This window comes from Amborella trichopoda, chromosome 6 (assembly GCF_054954075.1).
Source record: "Amborella trichopoda isolate Santa Cruz 75 chromosome 6, AtrichopodaSantaCruz75HAP2 v2.0, whole genome shotgun sequence".
Lineage (NCBI taxonomy): Eukaryota > Viridiplantae > Streptophyta > Magnoliopsida > Amborellales > Amborellaceae > Amborella > Amborella trichopoda.
The window spans coordinates 17,167,753-17,194,691 of record NC_142341.1 but is presented as its reverse complement, the minus strand read 5'-3'; the positions used below and the strand labels follow the sequence as shown (position 1 = coordinate 17,194,691).

At 36.9% G+C, this 26,939-nt stretch overlaps 1 long non-coding RNA gene and 1 pseudogene across 2 annotated transcripts; both read right to left on the bottom strand.

The window, feature by feature from the left end:
• Positions 1-18,091: 18,091 nt before the first annotated feature.
• LOC110006534 (uncharacterized) lies at positions 18,092-24,369 on the bottom strand. The gene is made up of 2 exons (XR_002279568.2): positions 23,852-24,369; positions 18,092-18,508 (listed from the first exon to the last, which is right to left on the bottom strand). It is a non-coding gene; the product is annotated as an uncharacterized LOC110006534 (long non-coding RNA).
• LOC148781642 (protein FAR1-RELATED SEQUENCE 5 pseudogene) lies at positions 19,939-22,230 on the bottom strand (annotated as a pseudogene). Its single transcript, XR_016057798.1, has one exon. The product of XR_016057798.1 is annotated as a protein FAR1-RELATED SEQUENCE 5 pseudogene (transcript).
• Positions 24,370-26,939: the final 2,570 nt, after the last annotated feature.

Sequence of the window (26,939 nt, the reverse complement as noted above, 5' to 3'; positions counted from 1 at the left end):
TCAACTCATTAATCTTATTCTAAATTTAGATTATCATAAACCACATATCCACCTCAAACCCTACACCCATCCTAACCCAAACTCCAAATACCCTAGCTCACCCAAGCCCACTTAACCCACTTGCACCTTAACCCTTTAACCCTTATCCTTCTGTCTCTCCCTCTCTTTTCCCCTCTCTTTCTCTCCCGTACTATCCACCTTTCTCTCTCTCTCCCCCTCTCGTGTGGTGTAGAAATCCCGATTTCGATAGGAGAAATCATGATTAAGTTGAAATGTCACAGGCAAATCACCTAGGTATTTGAACCATTCACCCTACAAGAACCCTTTTTAAGTAAACCTGACCTCCACCAAACCTTTATTGCCCTAGTGGGACCAAATACACCAAGAGGCAAAACAAGGCAAGATAGACTCCGAGCGACCTGACTTCAAAGTATTTCAAGAGGGAAGGCTTTAAGGTTGCCCCAACAGCCACCAAAGCCCTACCAAAAGTCTGGAAGCAACATACCAAAGACACCTCAATCATTGAGAAGGTGGCCCAGAAGATCAGAAGTCTAGTGCCATTCCCTGTGACGCTAGCGCTAGTCTAACTAGCACCCAGCTTGAGACCCCCCTTGAGCTCTAGAAAGACCAGAAGTCAAGTGACAGTGCTAATGTCGTGAGCTCCATTCCAAATAGTGTTATGCCCGAAGACCTCCACCAGGCGGGAAACAGCTTGGCTGACATGACCGATATGACATGCTGACATGTCAGTTCATACGCGCCGACATGACAAACTTGTACTGACACGTCAAAAGTCAATACGGCCTATGGTTGTCAATTTCTATTGGCCGATGAACTGATGAAGGTACAATCAAGATGGTGTGCCAGTTGGTATCTGGCAACACTCCAAATGTCATCGACTCCAGTCGAAATAGCTTCAAGCTGTGATTGGTCCATTAGATTCAGACTAAAGTCACCAGAATATGACACGAGTCCAAACTGAGATTTAAAGGCAATCAGAATGTCGCTGGTGCCATTGTCAATAGCGTCTGACACTAACAGGGCTGTATTGGTTGCATTAATGAGCAATTAATGTTTGTTGACGGTCATTATTATTACATTAATGACTTGGCACCATTCCCAATAGTGTCAGCGCCACTCCAAATGTCGTCAGAATTCTAATGGTTCGAAAATCGCATAAAACGACATACATGGTTTCGTAGGTCCATTTTGCTTATAAATAGCCTCCCTTGCCTTTGTCTTAAAGTCTGGATCCTAATGGTTTTAAGCTAAAACTATACATAGATTCATATGACCCTTGAGCCTAGAATTCTTTGATCTCAAGCTCAAGGTTGAGGTTGAGAAAAGGCCCCAAGGTGAGCCCATTTGAGCAATCTCCTTTTCATTCAAATCCCTTTCAATCCAAAAACTAAGCTGCCAACTCATTCAATCTACACTATCAAACCAAAAGCGGTCAGGATAACCATAACTTCCAGGTCATCTTCCTCCTATTTCTATTTGTACTGTTAAAAATTGAATAACTCATGATTGATTGTACAATAAGTCGATCTGAATCGGTGCTGACTCTAGGCGACGGTCCTGGTGGTTTGGCCTAAATGTTGTTTTCTTTCTCCTTTCATTTGTTTTTCTAACATTTATTTTCATATATTAGTTATGTTTATGGTTTTCTTCATCTCTTTCTTCATTTCTTGATGTAACTCTCCCTTTCTTCTTTTATATCTCTTGCATTTATTTCTTTTTAGTTGTATCTATCTATTTTTCCTACTTATGATCTTATTTATATTCACTTGATTTTTCATTTAATGTAGTATTTATTATACATAGTTAGTTATATTTAATCCTTTCTTGTTTTTTTATTTTCTTTATGACATAATCATTTTCCTTTTGTTAGTTTGTCTTTATTGCTTATTGAGTTCACTGCATTTATTCCTCTTTCACTCTTGTTCCTTTTATGATGTAGATCTCTCTCCCTCTCTCATCTTTCATTAAATACTTGTTTTCTCTTCTTTATTGTGCTTCTTTTCTTTAGTTAATGCTATCTACTCTTCTCTTCTTCTTTTTCCTTAACATAACCTAGATCTTATTTCTTTTTATTTCTTTCCCTTTTCATTCTCTCTCTGATAGTTTATTCCCTCTTACATCTTGTTCAATAGTTTACTTCTCTCTTATTCTTTTCTTGTTGCATCCACTTTTCTTTCCTATTTATCATCTTTCATTATTGGTCTTGCATCTATTCTTCTCTCCTCCATTTTCACTGAATCATTATCTACTTCTCTCTATCCCCAAGCATTCTTTCTGGCACTCTTTCCTTCTATCTCTTTTCTATATCTATTTTTGTTACTCGCTTTGCATGTTATCTACTAGTAATAGTTTTATTCCCCTTTCCTTTGTATTGATTCCCCTTCATGATTTTTTATACTTTTATTTTCATCTCGTATGTATATCGCTATGTCTCACTGATAGAGATCTCCTTTCTTTTCTTCATATCCATTCTATCTTTTCTTTAATCTTTGCTCTCGCTTTCATTTTATGTTATGCATGCTTAGCTTAGATAATAGCTTAGGCTTTATGATTTCCATGCTTTTTAGTTTCTTGTTCATACTGCATTTCATAGTTAGGTTATTTACCCATTTATATTTTTATTTCCCTAGCTTAGTTATTTACTTGTGGTTTTCATCTCTTGCTCTCTTTCTAACTCGCTTCTGCTAAAATATTATTTTACCTTCAAACCCTTTTTCAAAAGCTTTCTTGTTGAGTTCCAAGGTTGAAGGAGGAGGAAAGCTGGGTTTGTCGGCGGTCCAAGAGAGATAAGGTCTTGTGACCCGATTCTCCCTCGAAAAGTAATTTGACAGGACACACTCTTCCCACTCTTCGATTTGTTTCCACTCGAAACCAAGGTGGGGGCGAAGTCTCCTTGCCTGCATTTTTTAATATAAACGGGTGGTGGCCTAGACCCCACCCCTTCTCTTCCTCTCATCTCTCTCTCTCTCTCTCTCTCTCTCTCTCTCCCACAACGGCAGCCCAACTTGCTGGCCCGGACCTGTCCCCTCCTCTCTCTATCCCTCTCTCCCCCTCTCAGGTGGCGGCCCAGGCCCCACCCCTTCTCTTCCTCTCTCCCCTCTTCTTCTCTCTCCCTCCCTCTCCCTCCCTCTCGCTCTCTCAGATGCAGCCTAGGCTGCCGACCCGTGCATGTCCCCTCCTCTCACTCTTTCTCTCTCTCTCTCTGGTAGAAGCTCAAGCCTCACTCTCTCTCCCTTCCACACTCTCTCTCTTTCCATCGTCTCTCATCTCCTCACTCTCTCTTCCTTGATCCCTTTTGCTCTCAATCTCTCCCTCTTTCTCTCTTAAATCTCTCTCTCTCTTTCGCTCCTAATCCCTTTCTCTCTTCGATATCTCTCGCCTGTAAATCTCTCTCTCTCTTTCACTCCTAATCCCTTTCTCTCTTCGATATCTTTCACCCTTAAATCTCTCTCTCTCTTTCATCTTCTCTCTTCGTCTCACTCTTCCCTCTCTTTGTCTTAATCCCCCCTCTCTTTCTTCTGTATCTTTTTTTCTATTCTCTCTTTTCATCTTCTGCTCCAATCTTCTTGCTTAGACTACTCTTAGGAATCTTTGCTGAGGTTCACCTTGTTTGGGCTCGACCCACAGTATTCGATCCTTAAAGCATCCTCGGGGTTATTCTGATTTCAGTTTGATGTCTTTCGATGCCGCCGTTGATGCCTCCTAGGGGAGGTGGCACTAAAAGGCTATCAGATTGCATATAGACCCCTTCCTTTATCCCTTTCCTTCTCATCTTCTTCTTGATCATCTTCTCTTCTTCTTCTCTTACTTCTTTTTGTTGTTTTTTATATGCATCTATTCATTAGGAGGCTCTGCTGAGGTTCATCCCATTTGGGTTCGACCAATAGTATTTGATCCTTAAAGCATCATTCGGGGTATTCAGATTTCAGTTTGATACCTTTCTGTGCGCATGTAAGTGCACACGCTACGATATCCTAGAGAGTGATCTTGGGCTAGGACCTCCACGGGTCCCCAAGAGCGACGACATCGAGAGTCGACAAATAAGTCTCATAGTTTGGTCTCATATAGAGCTAGCTTTGTAGCCCTTAAGTGAGTCCAGCCTGTAAGACTTACAGTGCCTCATTGTTAGGCCTTATAAGGTATATTGAGGCCTTGAATGGTAGTTCTAATTATGTTGTACCCCATATGTCTTACATGAGATCTATCGTGCAGACATATCTTAAGATCGTGTTTATTGACATAGGTCCCTCTGTTTGTTAAGCTTGTATGCACTTGATGACCGTTTGATCACGATTCAACTTTCAATCCTTGGATTACTCCTAACCATTAGCTGCTTATCTCCCCATATCGTTCGGTTCTTGACTTATGTGCCCAAAAAATACACTAAACAAGTCAACGCTTCTGGAAACTTTTGGAGGTTGTTTTGACTCCGGATTTGAACTAATCTAAAACCTTAGAAGCCTAAACCTAATATGCTTAGAATTCCTTAGATACTTCTAGCATTACTAACCCCAATTGGATTAGTGCACAATTTGAAACCTATATAAAACCCTAGCATCCCATAATGCACTACTAAAACCTAGAGAAAATCCTTAGAAATTAAAAAAAAAATCCCTTAAGCTAGAACAAACCCTACAAATCGTAGAACTAAGAGACCCTAAAAATCCCCTAGGCCAATTCTCTACCAGGCTAATTCACTACAATCTCCAAAAAACCTAAATTCAAAGCCTTAGGAAGAAGCCTTAAAGTTGAAAAAGCAATTCTTTTGGCAAAGGAAGGCGCTCCTATAAGAAAGGCTTGATCTGAGTCCCTACTTCTAGGTGTCGAGCCCAAGGACCTCAGCCTACAGGTAACTCTCATTTCCTTTCCTTTAATTTTAAGTTATATTAGTTCTTTAGTTTGTTTCCCCTTTTTTGTTCTTTCCTGGTTTTACATTTGATTTTTATGTAATTTCAAGATAGATTTGTTGTAGTTCTAAAGTGGACTCATTTTTCTAAATTGAGTCTATTTTTGAACTGTAATTTGATGAATCCCACTTTCCTCTACTAGATTTTACTTGTTTGGTTGACGCTATAGTATTATGCTGTCAATGTGGTCAAGGGCTCGGCTATGTCTCGCAAGGCTAGCCATCTTATAGCTCATCAAGACCAAGGCAGTCCATCCACATGGTGTCATCTGAGGTTGTTTCCCCACAATTCCCTTAGACATCAGTTGATGAGCAGCAGACATGTTTACGCTCAGATCTGCGTGATCTCTATGATGAAATATGCTCAAATCTTAGCAAAAACTGATTATTTTTTAAAAGGTAGAGGAAGTGGGGTTGCTTGAATTATGAGCTCAGAAATATCCTAGATCTATACAGATCCGGTCTTTTTTTGAATCCACTGGCAGCGCCAGCTCCAAATCCATATTTTGACCTAAAAACGCTTCTAAATTTAATTAAAAATAAAGATGAATTAGTTTCCAGAAAAATAAAATAAATCAGATCATTAAATGATGAAAAACAAATTAAATTAAGCAAATAAAGATATACTTACCTCTAGGGACTCGAAACCCGAAGTTTCGGGCTTGGATCATGCCGTTATTCCGATTTATGCCACCATCTCCTTTTTGAATGTCTTTGCTTGCTGGAATTGGTAAGTCTAAGGTTCTTTTGACCTAAATCTAGGGTTCCTAAGGCAAGGGGAAAAGCTGAGAATTTTAGGTAGAGTCTACCTAGGCTTTTCTTGGGATTGGAGGAGAATTTCCTTAGTTTTCTAAGGTTTTTGGGATCTCCATATGTTGAATATGACTTCTAAGATTTTTTTCAATTTTTTGGGATTTTTTTCTAAATTTTTAGGAATTTTCTAAGGTTTTTTCCTATTTTTGGTAGTTTGGGCTATTTTTCTAATTTCGAGAATTTCTAAGGGATTTCTTTGTGGTTTCTGGTCTTTTCCTTTTGTGTTATGAAGGAGGTATTTATAGAACTCCGTTGGTGATTTCTCCTAATTTTTTTGGAGTTTTATTAGATATTTTTTTATTTATCTTGAAGTTTAGCCTTATTTAATTAAAGAAAACGCGTTTACTTCGTCATTAGATGCGTTGACTGTGTCATCAGCCTACAGGGTCCAAATTGTTATTCAAAAGAATGATCCCTTACCCAAAATTATGAGGGGATGTCTACAGTTGCCCCTCTTTGGCATTTACTTAGGGCACCAAGTGAATAACAAAGAAGTAGACACCTGAGACACGGTGGGAAGGAAAACATTTTTTGAGGGATCACTCTTTTGAATTACCATTACCCTTTGGGTAGACGGTACGCCGATTGATGCTTTTGATCTATAAGACATCGAACGAACACTACTATCTTTGAGCCAGTGCGGTTGTGAGGTCTCCGACAATCGGGATTCGAAGTGACAATCAATAAGAACCGTACTATCTTTGAGCCGGTGACACTTCGTGTTGTAGTCACTCCAATGCTACCTAAGAAGCTGCAAGTGTAGTCATCTTTGACTTTAGACCTTTTTCTTAGGGTCTGATTCTCCAATCGAATGAGACTTCGATTTCGAAGAAATGATGGGATGATAAATTTCTGGCTAATTGAACTTCTTGTTCGCCTTCGATTCTGATTCTTGGGGTCCATAGGTTCAGGGGTTTTCGTATGTGAACCTATCGGTTAGTCTCTATTTTCCTCAGAGTTTGCAAGCATGGCAATCCAGGATTTGGTGGCAGCAGACGCATCATATCCAAGCCTTCATGAAACTCCTTCATTTTTTAAAAACATTTTAGAAAGTTTTGAAGATAGATTGAATTTTGAAACAGAAACAGAGTTTCGGGCTACGTTTTAACCAAAGAAATTAAGGTTTTTGAAATCTCACGAAACACATAGGGGAAATTTTGAAGATGGATGAGAAATTTTGAAAGACTAGTTTTGGTAAGTAGTTTAAGCTCATGCTACCATGGAGCTCTCTTGTCTTCTTCTTCTTCTTTGTTTTTTTTTTTTTTTTTTTTTTTTTTCATGAGCTTGTCAAGCCTCTACTTGGGACTTTCAGGACGAAGAATTAAGAAGTACTTCCTCATCTTCCAATCTTGGCTCTTATGTCACAATTCAAGGAAGATTTTTTCTTGTTTTTTTGAGCAAACCGGTGTCTTGGATAATATGAGATGTGCCTCAGAGTGCTCAAAATATCCATGGACTTCCAATTTTTTTCCTCCACTACCATTCTTTTGAAGTTCAGATAGTCGAGCCTTTTCAAGTTTTACTTGGACTGATGCCTTCCTTTGCTTTCTGATGTCATTCTGACTTGAAAAGAGAAGAATTTTTGGAGATTTTTTAGAAGAGACGGAAAGATAAATAAGTTCTGTTTTTCTATCGCCCCAAGGTCCCTTTCGGGTGTTCAGCCCAGTAGCCTTTTTTTCAACGTTTGGGGTTCCTTTAGGATTTTCAGCCCAGCGGACTTTTTTTTTTCTATCTCTGCCGCTAGGGTCCCTTTCAAGTGTTCAGCCCAGTGGCCTTTTTTCCAATGCTTGAGATTCTTTTCGATTTTCATCTCAGAGTATTTTTTTTTTTTTCTTTTCTTTTAAAGAAGATGGAAACAGAGGAGGAGGAGAAGAGTTGGTGGTGTTTTTTTCCTTCTTGTGGCACTTCGTCATAAAAATAAACAGATAAGAATTCAATCATCCTTCTTTCTTCCAAGTGGTAGGGAGGTCCAAGTCTTGCTTATCCTTAGATTTTCCTTGCCTCTAGTTGGTATCTGATACTTCCTTGATAAAGGTTGTCGAATTCTTACAAAGTTTTTCTACCTTGGATTGCTTCACTCGAGCTTTGTTCTTCAGACTCGGAGTTACTTTCATCCTAGTCCTTCAATCTCTTGCTAGGTCAGCTAAGCTCTTGTCCTTTTTTTTTTCTTTTTTTTTATCAGGAGTAGTATTTCTTGAGGTACATAGCATTGATAGGATCATTCAGTTCTTGCCTTTTAAGGTTCCTGAGTTTGTAGGAATTACCTGAATGGGATTGGGTTATGACATATGGTCATTCCCAATTCGGCTTGAACTTTCCTAATGGGTGAGGATTAACCGTCGAATGGAAGATTTTCTTTAGAACTAGATCCCCAACTCTAAATTCTCGGAGTATCACCTTCTTTCGATATGCTCGCTCAATTGTGTGATGATAAAATATCATTTTGTCAGCTGCTCGTGGTCGTCTCTCATCCAAGGTTTCGAGAGTGGCTAGTCAGGCTTCAGCCTGTTGCTTGTAATCTGATTCTTTATGAGCAAGTATCCTAAGATAGGGTATTTCCACTTCGATTAGAAGTACTGCCTCCATGCCATAGACTAGTGAGTAGGGAGTCATCCCAGAGGCTGTTTTCTCAATGGTTCTATAAGCCTAGAGTGCAGCTTGTAATTTCTCATGCCAATCCTTGCCACCTTCTATGGTTCGATTGATGATCTTCAGGAGGGGTTTGTTGGTCACTTCTACTTGACCATTGCCTTGGGGTAATAGAGTGAAGATAACTTATTCTCGATTCCAAATCTTTTACACATCTTTGCTACCTTTTCATTTTTGAAGTTAGTCCCATTATCAATGATGACCATTTTGGGGACTCCAAATCTATAGATGATGTTGTTTATAATAAATATGGATACATGTTGTCCTTCTATTTTGGTGAATGAAGCAACCTCAGCCCACTTTGTGAAATATTTAGTAGCAGTGAGGATAAACCTGTGTCCATTAGAAGCTCTTGGTATTATCATTCCGATTATGTCCAAGGCCGACATGGAAAATGGCCAGACATGACATGTTGAATTGAGTGGCATGGAAGGAGCGTATATGAGATCCCCATAAACTTGACATTTAGGACATCTCTTCACATAGTTTGAACAGTCTTCGACCATAGTAGTCCAGTAATATCCTTGTCTTTTGACTTTTTGAGCTAGGAGTGTTGCTCCTATGTGTCCTCCTTCGTTGTGCAGTTCTTTGAGCACCGTGTCGATTTCTGATTGGTCAATACACCTTAGGAGGATTCCTTCAAAGGACTTCTTATAGAGGATGTTGTCTTTGATCAAGAAGTTGATTAATAATCTTCTTAAGGTATCCAAATCTCTCTTTGAGGCTCTTTCGGGATACGTTCCATCTTTGAGTAAGACTGATACATCATTATGCCAGGGTTTAGCTTTGACTATCTGGTTGGCCCCGAGGGTGAACACTTCTTCTCCCATTTTGATTCTTGATCTTGCTCTTCCGACTCCATCTTGAGAGGAGAATGATCACTCTTGTATTTAATGTAGAATGGTTGGACGCTAATTTGGGGAGGAATGTGCACTATTGATGCGAGAGTGGCCAAGGTATCGGCGAACTGGTTGCTTTCCCGAGTCACATGTTGAAAGGTTACTTTTTTGAAGCATTTTAACAACTTTACAATTGAGTCCTGGTAGAGCTAGAGCTTTTTGTCTTTAACCTTCCATTCTCCGTTAATTTGATTTATTATATGGAAAGAATCGCCTATGACCCGTAATTGTTCAATTTGGAGTTCACGGGCATTCTTGAGACCAGCTATTAAGGCTTCATATTATGCGACATTGCTTGTGCAAGGAAAATTGAGCCTTATAGTGGTTGGAAACATTATTTTCTTTGGAGAGCATAGGATGACTCTGATACCAGTGCCATATTCAATCCTAGTCCCGTCAAAGTATAACTCCCAAATGGGATCCTCAATGACAAAGAGGTCCTCATCAGGGAGATCTGTTTTGATGGGGGACACAGTCATGTAAGGCATGCTCGGCTAAATGATCAGCAATTGCTTGCCCCTTAACTGATTTCTGAATGACATATTTGATGTCATATTCACTTAGAAGCATCCTCCATTTGGCTAATCGTCTATTTAAAACATGTCTTTTTAGCAGGTACTTGAGTGGATCCATCTTGGATATCAGCTTGATGGTATGAAAAAGAACATAATGCCTCAATTTTTGAGTTGCCCACACTAAAGTTAGACAATGTTTTTCCACATCCGAGTATCGTATTTTATAGTCAACTATTGTCTTACGGATGTAGTAGATGGTCTTCTCTTTTCTTTAGTCATTATATTGCCCTAACATTGCCCCCATTGTCTTATTTGTTATAGCAAGGTATAGGAATAGAGGTTTGTTGGGATCAGGTGGACTCAAGATCGGTGGGTTAGAAAGGTACTCCCTTATACAGTCAAAGGCCTTTTGACATGTCTCATCCTCGATAAACGGGGTGTCATTCTTTAACAGACGATTGAATGGGCCATATTTCTCAGCTAATTGAGATATAAATCTCCAGATAGCCTGTATTCTACCTTACAACCCACGAATTTCTCAAATATTCTTTGGAGGTGGCATTTCTGATATAGCCTTAATTTTCATTGGGTCCACTTCTATTCCTCTTTGACTCACAATTGATGCTCTGAGGATTTTGTTGTAATTGATGCTCTTGAAGTTGGTCAAATACTCTTTTCAAATTGGGAAGATGGGCATCCCGAGTTTTGGATTTGACAAGGATGTCATCCACATAGTCTTCCATAATATCATGCATCAAGTCATGAAATATAGCAGTCATAGCCCTTTGGTAGGTTGCCCCAGCATTTTTAAGACCGAAAGGCATGACGCTATAGCAGTATGTTCCCCATTACGTGATGAAGGAAGTCTTTTTTGGTCTTCTTTCGCCATGATGATCTGATTGTAGCCAGAGAAACCGTCTATAAAGGATAGCATTTGGTGTTCACCAGTGTTGTCAATTAGGGCATCTATATTTGGAAGAGGAAAGTCATCCTTAGGACATGCTTTGTTCAGGTCCCTATAGTCGATACAAACTCTGATTCTCCCATCTTTCTTAAGTACTATTATGATATTGGATAACCAATCCGGATATTCCACAGGTAAGATGAACTTTTCCTTTAAAAGTTTGTCAATCTCTTCTTTTATCTTCAACTCCAAGTGAGGTTTTTGTCAATGTAGTTTTTGTTTGATGGCTCTTGCTCCTTCATGGAGTATAAGATGGTGTCGTACCAATTTGAGATTTAAGCCATGAATATCTGTATAGGACCAGACAAATATGTCAATGTATTATTTTAAGAGGGAAATCATCTTATCTTGTTCTTCTGGTGACATAGCGCTTCCAATTCTTGTGATCTTCATATCTTTCTCAGTTCTTAGATTAATGTCTAAGGTCTCCTCGACAATAGCAGTAGGACTACCGTCGAATCTTGTCTCAAACTGCTCAGCTTAGAACATGAGTTCCTCAGTGGGAGGTTCTTTATCTGCCTCGAAATTTTCATCTGCAAATGAGTCCTCATTTGTTTCATTTTTGTTTTCTTCCTTGACTTCGTTTAAGTTTTCACTGGGTTTATCAAGGGTCTTGACTGCATTTTCTACAATCGGAAAGGTAATAGTGTCAGAGAGGCTTCACGCAGGATGTATGTTTTTGTCACAGGGACTTGAAAGTATCGTTGTATCCCCTTGATAGATTCAATAGATAAAGGAGTAATGCTCCAATTTTAATAATTTCCCTAGTTTGCTTGGAAGCCAAGGAGGTGCTAGCCACAATATGGGCTCCAAGTGTAAGCCAAGAAAGTTGTGGTTTTAACAGCTCTTCTTCTAGAGGAATTTCAATAATGATCTCCGGTTTTGGAAGAGATTCGGTCTTTCGATGGTCAAGACCTTGAATTTCTCCAAGAATAAAACGTGCATGTTGACAAGATTTGAGTTTGCATTGAAGCTTAGAAAGTGTGCAACCTAACCCTCTTCGATCGTCGATGTCTACTTCAGCATGAGGGGAATAAGTAATTACCTCAGCAACACCTTGCCTATCTTTTCCAAGGCCAGAGCCGGGGCAGTACCCCTTAGCCAATAACATATTCCATGTTGTGTACGAACCAAAATCGTAATGACTATAACAAGTTTTTAATTTCTCAGACACTTCATGCGTTTCATGGATCATAGCACAATTTTCCTTATATGTTAGAAGTGGGATCTCTTGGATTTTCAAATTTTCGAAGTGTTTCTCTGTTTCTGCTTTGACCGCATTTGAATGCACGCGAGCCACTCCTCCAGCAGTTGGGAACTTCAGGCATTGGTGCAAAGTGGAGGCCACAACAAGATTTTCATATAGCCATGGCTTGCCAATGAGTATATTGAAAGAAGGTTCAATGTCAATGACATAAAACCTCACTACTTGGACCACAGGCCCAATCTTAAGAGAGAGAGGGATAATCCCTAAGATTTTTCTCTAAGCCTCATTATAGGCTGCAATTGAGATGTTTGGGACCTCAAGGTTTGTTCGTGATAACCCTATTCTTAGAATAGTTTTCAAGGCACAGATGTTCCGAGATGCCCCATTGTCAACCATCACTTTCTTGATTTCATAACTGCTCAAGAAAATAATGATATAAAGTGGATGGATATGAAAACAATCGAACCCCGGAGGTATGTCATCATCAGTAAATGTAGTGGGGGTCGGTGTCGTTAAAAGATTGATCATGTTGCTTAGCTCTTTGGGTCTAGTATAGGCAGTAGACTAAGTATTTGAGTCATCACGAACTACAGACATGACTAAAACATTATGCAACAAAAATCTTCATCTTTTTTTTTTTTTTAACTATCTAAAAAACAAAACAGAAAAAGACGTGTCTAAAAGAAAAAGATTTTTTTTTTTCTAAAGCAAAAAAGAAGATAATGTCAAGAAAATTAGAAGCTATGCAGATAAGGCTTAAAAACAAAAGATAAGATGAAAAAAAAGAAAAAGAGATATATATTTCTAATCTAAACAGATAAAGTAGAGAAGGCCTAGATCTATCTTTTTTTGTTTTTTCTTTTTTTTTTTAATTTAAAAATTATTTTATCAAAAGAGATAAAGATTGTTCTTTTTTTTGGACGAGATAAAGATGCTTATAAAAGATGTATTCTTAAAAATAATAAAGATGCACTTAAAGAAGATAAGTATGATCCAAAGAAAATAAAATATGATCCAAAGATGATAAGTATGAATAAAATAGGATATGAAAAATATGATAAAGATGATATAGATGATATAAAGATGAATCTAAAGATGTTCTAGATGATAAAGATGATATTAAAGATTATCTAAAAAGATGATTTAAAGATAAAGATGATATAAAGATAGATCTAAAGATGATTTAAAGCTAAAGATGATCAAGATGGATATAAAAGAAGATCTAAACAATAATAATAATAATAATAATAATAATAATAATAATAATAATAATAATAATAATAATAATAATAATAATAATAATAATAATAATAATAATAATAATAATAACAATAATAATAATAATAATCATCATAATAATAATAATAATAATAATAATAATAATAATAATCATAATAATAATAATAATTGATCTAAAAGATGAATCTAAAAGAATATGATCTAAAAGATCCAAAAGATCATAAAGATTAAGAGAAAAAACATCCTAAATTTTTTATGGAGAGAGAAAAAATAAGATCTTGAAAGAAAAGATCGAATCTAATAAAAAAGAAATCCTTTCAAATCTACCTTGTTTTTTCTTTTTTTTTTGTTGAAAAAATAAATATGAGAAAAAAAGAAGAAGTTTTTTAAATCTAAAATACGGATCTGAAGCTCAAGGTGCCCCACGGTGGGTGCCAAACTGTTTACGCTTAGATCTATGTCGATCTCTGTGATGAGATCTGCTCAAATCTTAAAAAAAATTATATTATTTTTTAAAAGGTAGAGAAAGTGGGGTCGTTTGAATTATGGGCTTAGAAAAATCTCATATCTATACAGATTTGGTCTTTTTCTGAGTCCACTAACAGCGCTAACTCCAAATCCGTATTTTGGCCTAAAAATGCTTCTAAATTTAATTAAATATAAGGATGAATTAGTTTTCATAAACAATAAAATAAAGTAGATAATTAAATGATGAAAAACAAACTAAATTAAGCAAAGAAAGATATACTTACCTCTATAGACTCGAAACCTAGAGTTTCGAGTTTGGATCAGGCCGCTCTTCCAATTTACGCCACCATCTATTTTTTTGGATGCCTTTGTGTGTTGGAATTCGTAGATCTAGGCTCTTTTGACCTAGATCTAGGGTTCCTAAGGCAAGGGGAAAACCTGAGAATTTTAAGTAAGGTCTACCTAGGCTTTTTTGGGGATTTAAGGAGAATTTCCTTAGTTTTCTGAGGTTTTTGAGATCTCCATAGGTTGAATATGACTTCTGATATTTTCTCTAATGTTTTGGAATTTTTCCTAAATTTTTATGAATTTTCTAAGGTTTTTTTCTATTTTTAGTATTTTTGGCTGTTTTTCTAATTTCGAGAATTTCTAAGGGATTTCTTTTTCGTTCCTAGCCTTTTCCTTTTGAGTTACAAAGGGGGTATTTATAGAACTCCATTGGTGATTTTTCCTAATTTTTTTGGATATTTTTTTATTTATCTTGAAGTTTTAGCCTTATCTAATTAAAAAAAACATGTTTACTGTGTCATCAGATGTGTTGACTGTGCCATCAGCCTGCATGAACCAAATTGTTATTTGTTATATCTTTTTATCTGTAGGTCCGATTCTTGGATTGTTGGAAAGCTCTTGGGTTCTACTTCAAGTTGAAGTAGGATTTGGGTAGTTTTGGGTTAATTAAATTGGGTCTAGATTGCCTATGGTCTACTAAAGCTTGTGTGGTCTTTTAATACCAGAATCGAAGTTTTTTTGGAGTTCCCTTAACCAGAATTTCGACGAGGCGTCTATAAGACAGATACACCTGGTCTCGAGGTACTCACCCTCTAGCCAAATCCTAACCAAGAGTGATACACCCCGTATGGAGATACTCACCCTCGAGCCAAATCCCAACCAAGAGAGATACACCTGGTATAGAGATACTCACCCTCGAGCCAAATCCTAACCAAGTGGACTCAGCTTTGTCGCAAGCATAAGAGATATAAGTGGAAGTGGGACCTACTCCTCTTGAATTAGAGGATGGTGTCTCGGCAACTGTTGATGATTTAGAAAAATAGACACGGGCAATAAAGATAAATTTGGGATGACGTGCATATTGATCAAGGATGCCAGAGAACCGGTACGGTAGATCCACTTTTTACATGTATTAGTTATTAGTTTTTGAAAAAAACATAGCTTAAAGAAAGGGAAGCCATGTGGCCCACCCCACCTTTCCCTTCTGAGCGGTTTATACCGCTACGCTTGATTAACAAGCCATACCTTCACCGTATTTATAACGACTTAAACTTCCTTGTGTTTCATATATGGGTCCTGTTTCCATATAGCCCCAGCTCTAAATGTTGAACTTGAGCTGCAGCTTCTTTCACCGTTCATTAACACAGACGGTAGTGATTTTGCACGCCGCCTAAAAAGACAATCGGGGCGTCCCGCTTACCCATCACATCTTAAAAAAGCTGAAAAAATAGAATCTCTCTCCCTTCCCTCAATCTTCTCTCTCTACCCTGTCCCAACCGTCTTCCCTCAATCTTCTCTCTCTACCCTGCCCAACCGTCTTCCCTCAATCCCCTCTCTCTCTCTCTCTACCCACTCTCAACTTTCTCTCTCTTTTCTCACACTATACCTAATGCTCCTCCTTCAATCTTCTCTGTTTCAACATTATCTCTTTAAATTTCTACCTCAGCCTCTATTCTTCATAGGAGAAAGCCAGCTTCTGGAGAGGTGCATAAACGGAAGATGAGCAGTGAAAACTTGTCCTAACTGGTTCCCTTTTCTATGTTATTCTCTTCTTTTTCATTTTTACCTTTTATTCTCTCTTCTTTGGTACTTTTTTTTGGTTTTTTTATGCATCCGAGATACTTATAATTGGATTTATGGTTGATCAACTTTTTTCGTGATTATGGGAATTGGATGAAATGAGAGTTTGATGATTATTGAGTTTGTTGTTCTTGTATTGGGGTTTATGACTTGTACTTATTCATTGAGGGCTTAATGAAGTGTTGTTCTTGTGACTATTCATTGGGGATGGATGAATTATGGTCTTTATTTTATATTCTTAATTTTTTTGTTAATTTTTAATGATTTGGTGTAGCTGATTCAAGTTGAGTTAATTGTTTTGTCGGATAGGATCTTTTTGTGTTGGGTTTCATAGAATTGATGTGATTCATGAGTGTGTTCATGAATTTGAGGTGATATATTCCACTGTTGTCTTTCCAATTTTTGTTGCATGCCAATTAATTTGAAATTTTAGTCCTCGTGATATAGGATCTTTTTATGGTGGGTCATATGAATTGTTCTAATTTATAAGTGGTTGAATGAATTAGAGTTGGTTGAATATGTTGATGCCATGATTAATGGCTGTTTATTTTGTGGGTTAGTTGATTTGGGTTGTTAGTGTCACCTTTATTCCCTTGTTTTTCTATTATTGTTGCAGTTGAATCAATTTGAGTTTTGCTCTCAGAGGTTGGGCCTCCTTGTATCATGCTACAATTTTCATGTGACTATTGTAGCTGAACCAATGCAAGTTTTACGGTGATACAATTTTCCTGTAACTATTGTAGCTGAACCAATATGAGTTTTACTATGATTGGTCAGTGGACACCATTAAAATTTATTCTTCCTAGGATCAGAAATGCTTAAATTCTCTAAAAAGTATGGGGGCCGGCCGTATGGTTTTCAAATGTCATGATACTCGATGCTTTGTTTATATTTCATTTAGCAAGAAAAAGACACGGATGTATTGTTGGGCTGGTATTTTTCTTTCACTTGTAAAATTTCCATGGTTTCTTCCTAATTAGGTGATCTTCCTCCATCTCCATATTCTCCTATTTTTTGGTGCAAGATGGTGGATTGCACACTCCTCCCTCTCTTTCTATTGTGCTGAATTGGTAGCACTTTAATGAAGCAGTTCACCACTGCAGACAATGATGCTTTATAGGGGATAAGTGGACTTCAAATTGCTGGTTATGCATTCCCAGGACGGGAGATTCAAGCATGTGGATTCTCCATAGAGCCTGATTGTAATTTTTTACAAAAAATATGAAATATTTGTCATGTTTTCTATATTTCTTATTGCTAGTATAGGCAGGTTGATTGAGTTCGATGTGGCTTTTTCTCCTTGTTATTGCTAATTCAAATGGATTTTTGTCAATGTTCCCTATACTGTGGGTGATGTGTGGATTGATATTGAATGGCTCTCTCTCTCTCTCTTCATGTTCTTGGTATCCGAGTCAAATATTTGATACAATCATTTTGGTCTAATTTCTTCAAGAATGCACTTTATTTGTTCTATTAACAAGCTTCCAAAGGAACACCAAATTTTTGCAATTGAAATGTTATTTTTACCTTACTTTGTCCGAGTATACGGGAAATGGAAACACCATAGGCTTATTCTTCGGCACTAACAAGTAGCTTCATAAGGAAGACGAGAGAATAAATACCTCTTTTTCTTTCATCAGATTGAAATAAAGAAACTTTGCTAGCAAGACTCTCAATAGTGGAAATTAAAGATGATTTACGGGTTTTAGAAGGTCTATACAAAGAACAAAAGGTTCGTGCAAGTTAGAAAATGTTTCAAAGACATTTACAATATAGAGACCTTTGGTTGAAAGCCCCCACCATCTCTCTCGTGTAAGTTAGAAAATATTTAAAAGAAGTTTACAACATAGAGACTTCTGGTTGAAAACCCCCACCATCTCTCTCTTTCTCTCTCTCTCTCTCTCACACACACAACTTATAGAGGTTAGACTATCTCTCTTTCCTTCTCTTGAGGGTTAGGAACTTAAAGCTAAGAGTCTCTCTCTACTAGCTAATTACCGGGTTAGGAACTTCTAAAGCTAAGAGTCGCTCTCTCTACTTGCTAATTACCACCGCAAATTTGAACAAACCAAATCCCCATCATCCAACCAATTGAAGATCAGCAAGATAGTGCTTTGCTATATTTATACTGTCATTTCCATCCATTTACTCAAATCAAACATTAAACCCCTGTCAAAATAATATATGCACGACCAAGAAAAATAAGCAATTACAAACAATTGTTCAAGCATCTCAACATCACAACAATGAGCACAACTCAAATTCAATGAACATAAAAATCCTGGAACTGATACGTGCATCAATCAAAATGTCAGCACATTCTTTAACAAACTGAAATCGTCTTTAAAATTACTTAACTATCAATTGCAAGCATAGTCTTTAACAAGCACTTGTCATCATGAAAAGGTCATTACAACCCCATATCAATAAAGTGCAGCACCTCAAATTAGTTGCCAAAATTTTTGGCATAGCATATCAAACAATTGCGATGCCGCAACATTTAAGGCTAATCTATGTTGCTCCAAAGTCATGTTTTCTTAGTAGTTGTACTTACTACACGCCAATCTATGCCGCTCGACATTTAAGCCCAATCTCCTTCTTCAAATGCAAGTAATAGCTCTTGAACACCCTAGAACTCCTTCAAATGCAACCAACAGCTCTTGAACACCCTAGAACTCACCGTGACGCCATAATCCAACAAGACCAAATGTTGTAATAATCAAGCGTAGTATGTATGACCTGCGACTCATCCAAGACTTGTATTGATCAACATATATTCTAGTTAACAGCATAAACTCTAAATAAAGCCTACAAGTCAAGCTACTAATCAAAATAAGACACATTGCATATAGCTCATATGATATACACATTATGAACAACATACAAGCATTGAAATCAACATATGCACACTGTTAAAAGTGTGTACATGCTGCCAACAGTATATAAACACTGTTAATAGTGTGTTCACTGATGCCACAAAAATATGAAGAGCTAATTGCATGGCAATTTGTTGCATAATGGACTGACTGAACCTAGCACAAGTTGCTAGCAAATATTGTGATGAAGTCTTCTCAAACTAGGGGCTGTATTAACCATTGACATAGAAGCCAAGTACAAAACATCAACAGTCTGCTAACGACCAAAACTATGTTGAATTTGAAAGAGATTCTAACTCCCACACAACTTTATTCAATTTACATACTTGATCTATTTCAATATGTGAGTTTGTACAAGGTATGATAAGAAAAAGCATAAATTTTGGAACAGTTACATAGCAAGAAACCAGACATGAGACAACAGAGACTTCCACCATAAGGTTACATATACCTCATATGACTTGCAACATATGTTACCAACATCCTATATATGTTAGTATGCAAACCCTGAGATCAACATATACACATTATGAACTGAAGTAGCAGCATTTGGTCAAAATCCAAAAAGACCCATAGTTGCAATAACCAAGCATATTATGTATGACCTGCAACTTATCCAAACATAGTCCAAATCACACATGAAACACATGTTGAAACAGATGGATGAACATCTTAACATCACAATAATGAACCCATCTCAAATTCAATGAACATAAAAATCCTAGAACCAATACTTGCATGAATCAAAACGATAGCACATTCTTTACCACATTCAAATCGTCTTTATATTTACGCAAAGAAGCTATGTAGTTATATACCCTCAAGAGATCTAATTAGCATCCAAAACTCTATTCGCAAAAAAGATATTTATTTTTATTTTTAAATTGTTAACATATGTATAAACAGGAAGTATGCAGAGTACATAAAAAATCGGCAGCCCACATCCTGGGTGCTCGGTACAAAACCCCCCAACCAGAAAGGTGAGGTAACTCAAAAATGCTATACATCCAAAAAACTAACTGAACAATAGATACAAAAAGGATACAAGGAACCATAAGCTCAAAAAGGTGCAAAAAAGCTTCCATAGTGTCAATTATGCTCCCTTGGGGATTACTTGTGCTCCCTTGGGGGGTTACTTGTGTCCTCAATACTGGTCCTCATGTACCAAAATATACATGAAATAACAACTTAGTAATATTTGAGCATTTGAACAAGAAATTTTCATGTAACAATTTTCCACATACTAAGGTCCAATACTAAACAATATTCAGTAATGACAACATACCATTTGCAACGCATAGAGGGACAATTACGCTTGTCATGACCTATGACTCCACATTCAAAGAACTTTCTCTTTCTCGATCTCTTCTCATTCCCAGGTTTAAGTCTCACGTCAATAAGTGGTCGTCCCTTCGGCTTTGCACAAATTGGAGCCTTTATAGTCACATGTGAGTTTGAAATCACAGAGGGAATTGGGGGCAACACATAGGGTGGGGATTCCTGTGGATGTGGGGCTACCATAGGTACAAAAAGCATGCTTTAAAGTTGTTTTTTCCATATCTACCCTAGCAACAACCTTTTGGTGTGTCTCATCTATAAGCATCTTTGCATACTCATACACACTCAGACTCACTGCCCCATTAGCTCATAGAATGTTGCACCTTTGAAATAGGTCATTGTAGCGCGTAGAATAGGCATCCTCACAATTGGCATGTATTTGAACTCTATAACCTTCATGAGCAAGCCCCTTTGTCACGTCTTTCGTCCATCACTTCATTATATAGTGTCGGGGGAACTCAAATATCTTTTTTTTAAAAATACCTCAAGCATATGGCTACATGGGATACGCACGCGCTCATATAGATGGCAGCTACATGTTGCTTTCTCCTCAATTGTGGTGAATTCCACCATGTAGGATGGGCGACATGTCCCATATCCTTTCAAACTTAAAGTGCATACAACCCCATCATCCTCTTGCACATTACAAATAAGATTAGCGACCCTCATTAACTCTGGTTGAAAGAAGTTTTGAAAGACAGATGGGGTGTAAATTTGATCCATTTGCTTCTCTATGCGAGTGGCAGTCTTCATAATTGGTGTCTCATTGTGAGATTTGAAGTCTGCAGTATTTTCTTCATCAAACGTTTTTTCAATTAATTCTTGTAATTGTCCAACAAATGTAGTCAAATTAGTATGGGAATTCACATATGCCTTGATATCCTTGTTCATGGCTTCACTACTTCCACTAGTCCTATTACCTGCAAAGAAGCAATCTTGCAAATATACATCCACCCATTGATGCCGAATTTCATATAAAAACTTTAACCATTCATTATTCATTAAATCATATCTTTGTAACATTCTTGGCCATTCATCTTCAAATTCTACGATGGTGGTACAATGGTCAATACATTGGTACAAGTCCCCATGGAATGATGGATGTTTGTGAACAACTTGTGCCATTTTTTGCTCAATCTTTTGAGTTATATGCCATCTACATAACCGATGTCGGGACTCTCGGAACACCTTTTTTATTGCAAGTGACATTCCCTTGTCTGGATCTGTGATGATTGACTTCGGTTGGCGCCCCGCCCATTCATCACTTCAAGCCACTTTGTGAACAACCATGTAAAAGACTCCTCATCCTCTTTATGGAGTAAAGCACATCTTAAGAATATTGTCTTTGTGTTTACTCTCAAAATTGGGGCACATGGCATCTCATAGACATTAGTTTTGTATGTAGTATCAAATATAATGACGTCTCCAAAGAATTCACAATCAATTCTTGATTTTGCATCAACCCATAATATATTGGTTAAGTGCCCATCTGCGTCAACTTGCATTTTGTATGCAAAAGATGGGTTCGCAGCAATCTTACTGGCAAAGAACTCCATCAACCCCTCTGCATCCCCTCCTATCAACTTTGATTTTTTCATCCGATTTTTATATATCTCATTCTTACAATCTAGATCTACAAAAGGGAGACTCCTTCGACCTCCAGCCTGTGCACTCAATACTTTCGTGATCTTTGGGATAGTTAACCTACATGAGTTATACATATGAATCATCTCTCTTGTGTACTTTGGAATTTTGCGATGTGACCAAAGGAGATGGACTTTGGATGGGGAAGTTAACTCATGAGTGTGATCTTTATTGTGCTTTGCAATAAACCATATACCATGTTCATCTTTCTTGATTCTTAGCATGGCTTGGCACCCTATCCTTGTATAAGGCTGAGACTGATTTGCCTCATATTTCTTGTTCTGCTCACCTTGTTTTGAACATACAAATTCATGAGTGATGAGTGATCCATCTTTCCTTGATCGACGAGCTGCAGAACATTGAATGCTAAAACCAGATTTTTTTGCATATTTATTATAGAAATCTAATGTAGTTTCAGGGGACTCAAATCGCATACCCTCTTGTGGGTCCTCTGCATTAATTTCTATGGTTAGAGGCTCCACCATGAGAGTCTCACTTGTATTTTGCCTTGCATCAAAGTTACTGCTATCATTGCCATCTATATAAATAGCATCCTCTTATTCATGGTGACTATAGAAATCATCACCATCCACAAGGATAATCTCCTTCATTCCATACTCCTCAAGAAGAGGACTTCCTGCCTTCTTATTTATCTCCATCTCATTACCATCTGAATTACTCCCCATCTCCATGTCAATTGTAATCATCATCTCCAAGTCTGCATTTATCCTATTTTACAAACCGATAAACATCAAAAGATAATTTACTTAGAACTTTCATCAACTAATATTTAATGATATAATAATTCAAAATACTCTAGAGTTTAGAGCTAGCGTTAAATGCTTCTTATTATGGGAAAAGTTTATATAGAGCCAAGGCTCTAAGCAATCAAATTTGAGCCTACATCAAAATTTTCACTAGAAGAGGTTGTTTTAATGCCAAAATATCTTCAAATTGATCATCTTGATATCAAGATGCATGGACGATTTAAAGTTTTGGAAATAGTGCATTTTGTAATGCATTTTTGGACCTTCAATTTTCAAGATTTTCAAGTTTTCATAGATCTGTCGATCTACACTATTTTTTAAGCTTTAAACATTATAAATATGTATGAAAATATATGTTAAGGCTATCACAAAGATTTTCAGTAGTGAAACCACATTTTTTGACACTATTTAAAGGTAGGCTCTAATTTGATTGTTTAGAGCCTCGGTTCTATACAAACCGTACCCTTTTATTATTATGACTATCAATATTGTCACAATTTTTACTCTTCAACAACATCATTTCTCTTCGACAATACTAATATTATTGAGATGGTTATCCTCATGGGACACAATTTCATCAACACTGTAAAGATGGAACATATGGAATATCTTAAGTATGTCACATAATAATTTTAGCAGTTATGACTCCAATTGCTATACAGTTTTTCATAGACTAGTTACAATAAAAAATCAGTATGCTTTTTAAAAATCTGGCATAACTAGTTCAGTAAATTCTTAGCAAAGGATTCAAATCAATCAAAAGAAAAAAGAGTAAGAAGCCACACTATCCAATTTAAAGTTCATAGATAATTTATATCAACATTCCTTCATGAAGATAAGATAAAAAAAACAACAATTGAAATTGAAATGCCTAAATTCAACAACTATAAGAGCCAGAACTAAGAAACTTGCCAAGCATTTAACATTCAAATTATCTTATTGTATCAAAAATGCAAGTTAATCCATTCATAGGCGTAATTATATTCATAAAATGCAATTCTATAAGAAGGTAAAGTGCTCGTCGATCGAGGTACTCAACCAAAAATCATAAGAAAACCTTAGAGCATGCCATTTTTTTGATAATGCTATCTCTGAACAATCCTTTCCGCCATTGTTTTCAGGTGACCTTAAATCAAGGCCTAAACCCAAGAGTGAAAAGTTTAGAGAGAGAAAAAGCCCAAAAAACTAGAGAGAGAAAGATAAAACTTACCACCCTCTTGAGAGAAAAAATGAATATGCTTCAAAGTCCAGCCCCTACGGTTAATGATGAAAAATAAAAACTGCAATTCATCCAATTAAAATCTACTAGAGAGAAAGATCCACTCTAATTTATCCATTCAAACCCAAAACAATGGCTGTATTTCGAAATCCAGACCTTAAATCAAGACCTAAAACCATAGAATGCAAAGTTTAGAGAGAAAATGCCCAAAGTTTAGAGAGTAAAAGATGAAACTTACCACTATCTTGAGAGAAAAAATGGTTATACTTCCAAATCCAACCCAAGATTAGAAAAACTACATTAACTGTCTCATTTGCCCTCCCTGAATGTGATGGGTAAGGAGCGGTAGGTAGCCAAGTTCAAAATCCAGCCCTAAATTCTTGGCCCCAAAAGATTATCGTGCACATTAGAGTGAGGGAGAAACAAGCCCTGGGAACTGTTGATGTAGGGACTGGAAATGGGAAGAGAGGGAAAATCGAGGGTTTATGAGGAAGGAGAAAGCTTTTGAGGAGGGTTGTGCGCGTTGCCAAAGAGAGAGAGATAAAGAGAGAGAGGCGGGCACAGATAGAATTTGGAGGGAAATGAAAATGAGAGTACCAAGAAAGGGGAACGGGTTGTTCAGGTTCCTCGGTTTCAGATTTAAAATCGAGTCAAATATATCCACTATCTATTTTATTGGATTGTAGATTAGGGTGATGCTCTTATTGTGAGATTTGAGCTTCTGCTCCATATAAACTTTTCCCTTCATATATTTCCAATTTGGAACTAAACATCCCCTTAATTTATTTGAGGGAAAAGTTTATATAGTGCCAAAGCTCACATCCATATGAATACCCAACCTATGTGTTGCTCTCATTCCCTATGTGACTTCAAACCCACATGGGACTATAAAGGCTCCAATTTGTGTAAAGCCGAAGGGATGACCACCTATTCACGTAAGACTCAAACCTGGAAATGAGCAGAAAACGAGTAAAAGAAAGTCCTCTGAATGTGGAGTCGAGAAGCGTAATTGTCCCTCTATGCATTGCAAATGGCATGATGTCATTGCTTAATATTGTTTAGTATTGGAACCTAGTATATGGAAAATTGTTACATGAAAATTTCTTGTTCAAATTCTCAAATATTACTAAGTTGTTATTTCATGTATATTTTTGTACAGGATGGCCAGTATTGAGGACACAAGTAACCCTCCAAGGAAGCACAAGTAATCCCCAAGGGAGCACCTTTTTGAGTTTATGGTTCCTTGTATCCCTTTTGTATCTATTGTTCAGATAGTTTTTTGGATGTATAGCATTTTTTGAGTTACCTCACCTTTTTTGTTGGGGGGTTTTGTACAGAGCACCCGGCTTCCTATTTTTAATGTACACTGCATACTTTCTGTTTATACATATGTTAACAATTTTAAAAAAAAAATACATATCATTTTTACGAATAGAGTTTTGGATGCTAATTAGATCTCTTGGGGGTATATAACTACATAGCTTCTCTGTGTAAATTTAAAGATTGTTTGACTGTGGTAAAGAATGTGCTATTGTTTTGATTCATGCAAGTATTGGTTGTAGGATTGTTTATATTCATTGAATTTGAGATGGGCTCATTATTGTGATGTTAAGATGTTCATCCATCTGTTTCAACAGGTGTTTTATGTGTGATTTGGACTATGTTTGGATAAGTTGCAGGTCATACATAATATGCTTGGTTATTGCAACTATGGGTCTTTTTGGATTTTGACCAAATGCCACTACTTTAGTTCATAATGTGTATATGTTGATCGTAGGGTTTGCATACTAGTATATATAGGATGTTGGTAGCATGTGTTGCAAGTCATATGAGCTATATGCAACCTTACGGTGGAAGTCTCTGTTATCTCATGTCTGGTTTCTTGCTATGTAACTGTTCCAAAATTTCTGCTCTTTTTTATCATACCTTGTACAAACTCACATATTGAAATAGATCAAGTATGTAAATTGAATAAAGTTGTGTGGGAGTTAGAATCTCTTTCAAATTCAACATGGTTTTGGTCGTTAGCAGACTGTTGATGTTTTGTACTTGGCTTCTAGGTCAATGGTTAATACAACCCCTAGTTTGAGAAGACTTCATCACAATATTTGCTAGCAACTTGTGCTAGGTTCATTCAGTCCATTATGCAACAAATTGCCATGCAATTAGCTCTTCATATTTTTGTGGCATCAGTGAACACTTGTGCATATGTTGATTTCAATGCTTGTATGTTGTTCATAATGTGTATATCATATGAGCTATATGCACTGTGTCTTATTTTGATTAATAGCTTGACTTGTAGGCTTTATTTAGAGTTTGTGCTGTTAACTAGAATATATGTTAATTAATACAAGTCTTGGATGAGTTGCAGGTCATACATACTACGCTTAATTATTACAACATTTGGTCTGGTTGGATTATGGTGTCACGGTGAGTTCTAGGGTGTTCAAGTGCTAATGCTTGCATTTGAAGAAGGAGATTGGGCTTAAATGTCGAGCGGCATAGATTGGCTTATAGAAAAGTACAACAACTAAGAAAACATGACTTTGGAGCAGCATAGATTAGCCTTAAATGTTGCGGCATCACAATTGTTTGATATTCTATGTCAAAAAGTTTGGCAACTAATTTGAGGTGCTCCACTTTATTGATATGGGATTGTAATAACCTTTTCATGATGACAAGTGCTTGTTAAAGACTATGCTATCAATTGATAGTTATGTAAATTTAATGACGATTTCAGTTAGTTAAAGAATGTACTACCATTTTGATTGGTGCACGCATTAGTTCCAGGATTTTTATGTTCATTGAATTTGAGTTGTGCTCATGGTTGTGATGTTGAGATGCTTGAACAATTGTTTATAATTGCTTATTTTCCTTGGTCGTGCAAATATTTCGACAGGGATTTAATGTTTGATTTGAGTAAATGGATTGAAATGACAGTATAAATACAGCAAGGCACTATCGTGCTGGTCTTCAATTGGTTGGATGATAGGGATTTGTTTTGTTCAAATTTGCGGTGGTAATTAGCAAGTAGAGAGAAAGAATCTTAGCTCTAGAAGTTCCTAACCCTCAAGAGAGGGAAAGAGAGACAGTCTTACCTCTATAAGATCTAATCTGTGTGTGTATGTGTGTGTGAGAGAGAGATGGTGGGAATGTTCAACCAAAAGTCTTTATGTTGTAAACATCTTCCAAATATTTTCTAACTTGCATGAGAGAGATGGTGGGGGTTTTCAACCAAAGGTCTCTATATTGTAAATGTCTTTTAAACATTTTCTAACTTGCACGAACCTTTTGTTCTTTGTATAGACCCTCTAAATTCCATAACT